The sequence below is a fragment of the Colias philodice genome, chromosome 21, assembly GCF_061535455.1.
Source record: "Colias philodice isolate Cphi_HAF_F1 chromosome 21, ilColPhil1 Martin Lab GWU primary, whole genome shotgun sequence".
NCBI classification, from domain to species: Eukaryota; Metazoa; Arthropoda; class Insecta; order Lepidoptera; family Pieridae; genus Colias; species Colias philodice.
Genome location: NC_143106.1, coordinates 8618875 through 8624656, shown reverse-complemented (window position 1 = coordinate 8624656; position 5782 = coordinate 8618875).

Here is a 5782-nt window from a genome sequence, read left to right as displayed (position 1 = left end):
TGGTTCAGATTTTATGCTCCCCACATGTAACCGCAGCAGAGAAGATTTTGCGGCAACCACGTGCCCTTCTTGGCTTGCCGCACCACGTGCTCTCGAACTGCGTGTCCCCTTTGGTGTGCGGAACATGATCCTGCTCGAATGGCCACTAATGTTGGTGGTGAATGCAGAAAATAAAAGGCCAGTCGCGTCGATGAATAAAAATGGAGGCTTTAATGCAGATTTGGCTATATAAAGTACAGAGAGAAAACTTTAGTTACATACGTGCGCTCAGGAGAGAGGAGGCCGAAGAACTGGACGAGTCACTGACACAGCAGTGGCTCGCCGCAGCTTTTTACAGATAATATTTAATTAGCACAGATTAAAACAATCATAATCATAGACAATATTTACCTAAAGTATAATGTAATAATTATTAAAAAAAATTAATCTTTTTTGAATGGCGCGTCGCCAACAGGAACGATAGCTCAGCAATACCACAGATTAAATATGTTTTTTATTTTCAGTTTGTTGTGGGTTTTAGTGGTTATTGGATTCTCTATATTAAATGGAATGAAACTTTAAAAATAAACAATATTGTTTACAATAATATTACTTCGTCCCAAATGCTTAGGTTAACCAACTATTCATTTTAAATGTTTGAGCATTTTTACTACTATTCATAATGTATCAATCGTGTTTATTCTTCAAATAAACAAAATTAAATGGTTATAAACTATTTAAGACATCTAATAATTGCATTGACAGTGCAATCTAATGATTGCACGTACCGATTCAAAATAGCATTAAACAGATAATTTATAAGTACAGTAAAGTAAACAACACTTGAAAATCCAAGGTATTTTGATGCAAGTACACCCTTAACTCATAAACTTGCAGTATATGGAAGGGTAATAAAACCTCGTCATTGCTCTTTATCTACACGTATTTACCGAGATTTGTGTTTTATTTTTTCATTTTGGTTGTTAAAAATCTTGACTAGAATTTCTCGTTGGATATATCTGATGCATAGCTTTCATTATCAGTTCTAATTACAGAAGTAGTTTTAATTTCTAGGATGGATATTTATTGATTAAAATACACAATACTTTCCAATTTTGACCGCCTCCTTGGTACAGTGGTTGACGCGTGAACGTAGAACCGAGGGGTCCTGGGTTCGATTCCCGGTGGAGACGAAGAAAAAAAAATGTCTCGGTCTGGCAGGACACAGAAGGCTGATCACCTACTTGTCCCTAAAGAAAATCGATCAGTGAAACAGATGTATGAATAATGCATCTGCCCCTTACCCCACTACGGGGACACGGGACTTCACTTTTTCCAATTTTAACATTATATGAGATGGCTTTAATTCCAAGGCTATCAGTAGTTTCTCTTTTGTGAGAAGAATACATTTTTGTCTGAACATGCATCAAATTCAGGACCTGTGTTATGTATTAACTAAGGATCGTGTTAGTTACTAACTGTGCCCTGCAGTTTTACCCGCAGTGCTTCACTCCTGTTGGTCTTAGCGTGATGATAATAATATATATAGCCTATAGCCTTCCTCGATAAATAGGCTATCTAACACCGAGATAATTTTTCAAATTATTTCGGTGATTGACCATTCCTGAGATTAGCGCGTTCAAACAAACAAACAAACTCTTCAGCTTCATAATATTAGTTATTAAATTAAGTATACGTATATTCTATTAAATGTATCTTATACCGAAAGTCAGCAAGTAACTAAATGGTTTGGTATTTTTGAAAAGTGATTTTATCCATACGTCACAATTGATTATAATAATAATTTATATTCATTGATTAAAACTATGATAATTTGTACATCCCAGTACTGTATACATTGCCATACTTTTTACCATCACGATTGTTGTTGTTGCTTCTGATTTCGAAGCATATTTACACAAAAATGCTCTTTTGATAATGCTAGTGTAATATATTTAGAACGCCTAATTACGTCACACATGGTGTAGCTAAAATGATTAATTATAACCCATTACCAAATATGTATTAGTCTGATGGCTTGTTATATTATACTACTTAGCTGAAACAGAAGCTACGACGCGCGGTGGTTGTAGACCTGAGGGCATAAAGTGTAGGTATCATTAACGAATATTATTTGATCCGACAGTATAATTACTGTGTTAAAATATGCAACTATATCTTATACCCAGTTAATCTCCATTAAAATTGGCAGTGAAAAAAAAGATTTACCCGGAAAATTATTCAACAGGGTATCATCTAAAACCATGACAAAGTAATAAAAATAACATTTAGTACTGAGGTTTCCTGGACTCATTTGGAAGACCAATAAAACAAAAAGTTTCGTTCTGGCATGGAAGGCTGATCGCCTAATTGCCTGTAAAGAAAATCGATTAGTAAAACGGAAGGCGAATACATTTACCGTACTCTCTGCGAGATAAAAGCGATTATTAAATGGCCCTTTGATTTCAACAGTGTTAATGAAAAATTCACTTCAAAACATTCCATTTCGAACAACGTAAGAATGCATTTGAATTGAGTGCACTTTTCACTTGCCTGTGAGAAGAAATATAAAAAGCAACTGAATAGGAATTCGCACATAATTGAACGGTATCGTAAAGCGTAGTTTCACCAACTACGCTTGACGGCGTCCGCTTCGCTCCGGGCTCTATTCTATACATTCGCGAGTTCTACGATGTCCTGGCAATTAAGAAACTACGCCGGAGCAATTTCGCCTCTCTCCCGTTGACAAATGGGATTTATTTTCCGTGACAACTTGAGACGAGTTCAATTCTGATAACCATAACTGGGTTAGAGCAATTTGTGTTCTGCAACTTGGAGATAGAGTTCATATTGTTGTAGATGGGAGGTTTTTAGATATAATTAGGTAAGACACGTTGTGAAGTGATGTCAAGGGCGGAGTTGCGAACCAGACGTGACGTGTAGGGCCGTCGAAAGACATTAGAGTGATTTCTTTAGAGGAAAATAAGTTGACTCCTTGACGTGAGTGTTGGATTTTCGCTTGACACGTGGGAGACGGGAACTTCACTAAATAATATGCAATTTGTTGGTTTTGACTGTACGCCATTTAAATAACCTAAAAGATTGAAAAATTTCTTGGCCTCTTTTGAAATTACAAAATATTTTTCTGCTATTTTATTGTGTATCTTAATAAGCCGTTAACAAAATTGTCATTAGGCTTAAAAAACAATGAAAACTAATTTAGATATTATTATTTTTAACAAATACCGAATATTTTAATTAGAAAAACGATTCACTATGTTCTCTTTTTTATGTCCCCTTCTGTCTTTATATTTCTTCAAGTGTATTATATCTAACGAACCAAATTGAATGCGGTTTGCAACCAAGGCTATTGCATTTTGTGAAAAAACGTTTTAATTACGAAAAAATGTATTCATAATGATGTTTAGCACGAGTGTCATATAATTATAACTTAACTGTCTAAATGAACGAATACATTTCAAGACCTAGACAAAGAGATGCATATAAAATACCTGAGCATCAAAAATTTCCATAGCCCAATAGTCAAAGAGCAGGTAAATCTTAGTTCAATGAATAATTCGCTTCGATCAGAATGCTATGAACTTTGGTAGAGCAGTGGACCTACCATGAGTTTACAGAGATCTTGTTGTTGGTTGCGCAATCTAGATTAAGTTTTATTGTAATATTACTATTATTCAATTTGTTATCTCAGATAAAGAAAAATAAACAAAATAATCGGTGCTATGAGTAATTTGAAAGCTCTCGAGAAATACTGTTATGATTGCTATTTAACAACACAACTAGTCAGCAATAAAAAAAAAGAAAATAACGGCGGCGGCACTATAATAATAGTTGTGCAATTACAGATTACTGTCAATGAATACTCGAATGCAGTAAGTGAACGCGAGATTCGATTAACTCGTGGTAAGGGTGAACTATGAACTTTGGTTAGAACTACACGTGGTGTAACTACTCGTGTGCACGATATTGACATATGTACGTACGGAACTCAGAGTGAGATTGTCAATGAAGTTAATATTGTCAAGCAATAAGCCAGCGTTTATTAGTAAATAGACCTATAAGTCTAGACTACTCGAGTCGTTTTTATTAAAGGAAACGTTAGCCATCTTGATTTTATTACTTTTTTATTGTATTATGCCTTCAGCCTTCAATCTTAATAAATCTATATACAGTGTGTCCGGACATGACATACCGATATTTGAAGGGGCTATTCTCCAGGTATTTTTATCGACAATTCAACCCCTCTACAGTCCCCTACCTTACCCCCGCACACCATGTGCGATCCAACTTGAGGATAGTTTAAACATGTAGGTACCACGGGCGAAGCCGGGCCGGACCGCTAGTAGTGCTTATAAAGATTATTTCCGTCCAATTGTTATTATTCGAGATTGTTCCCGAATTATCGCTAGATTGGTCTCAAGATATGAAGGAACGCTATGCGATATTAGTTTCTCAAGCAATTCCATTGTGGTTCTGAAACTTGGACGGTATCTTGATTTCTTTACTAAATGGGTGATTAGTAATTATGGGGTCTCAATGGAATAATATTTTGCTTTGTCACGATAATTATAGTATTTTTATTAACACACAACAAGCATTATCTCAAGTACTTTTTTCGTAAGAAAATAAATCGTGACGTGTCGTACAGATACAGTTAATTAGTTCTGGATTTTCTGTGATGGTGATGTTGAATATTATAATAATGTGCTTTAGGTTTTACCACGGAGCGGAAGAATTAAATATTAATAAGTTTTATAGTGAACTAGCTTTCCGCCCGCGGCTTCGCCCGCGTATTGAAAGAAAAACCCGCATAGTTCCCGTTCCCGTGGGATTTCCGGGATTGCGTCATTTTCTCGGGATAAAAAGTAGCCTATGTCCTTTCTCGAGTATCAAAATATCACCATACCAAATTTAATGAAAATTGGTTCAGTAGTTTAGGCGTGATTGAGTAACAGACAGACAGACAGAGTTACTTTCGCATTTATAATATTAGTATGGATTTGATAACTTCATTGCTTTTTTTCTGGGAAGGTAAATTTATGAAGGATTTATAGAGCAGGCTCCAAGGAGATGTTCGTTTGCAAAAATCGCGGACCTAAATCTGACTTCTGATATATATTGTATAGATCCCAGACATCCTACAGACAGATGTTGCCAACCAGTTTTGTGGTCCCCCTGCCCGCACCCCGGTAATTAAATATGGCATACAAAGAAAAAAATAAAAATTTCCAAAACATGCCGTGTGGGGTATCAAATGAAAGAGCTTATTGAGTAGATCACGAACATATAGCATACTATATACATTTCTTACACTTTCTCTAAGATTTTTTAGAAAATTTACGAAAATGGTCCATTTTTGAGTTAACTTTAAACCACTATAGATTGAAAACTCATGAATATATTTTTTAAATTATTATTTTAAATAATTAACAACAGTCCATTGTTTATGATTCAATAGTTCGTAATATAATATAAGTGAGCTATGTGGTGGATTTGATGAAAATAACTATAAACTATATGAACTTGAAAATATACTCGCCATCTTTGAATGCTCCCCCCACTCCCCCATGCAACTATTTCACTGTACGAAATATTGAAACGTAAACAATGGACTATTGTTAATTATTTAAAATAATAATTTAAAAAATATATTCATGAGTTTTCAATCTATAGTGGTTTAAAGTTAACTCAAAAATGGACCATTTTCGTAAATTTTCTAAAAAATCTTAGCGAAAGTGTAAGAAATGTTTATAGTATGCTATATATTCGTGATCTACTCAAT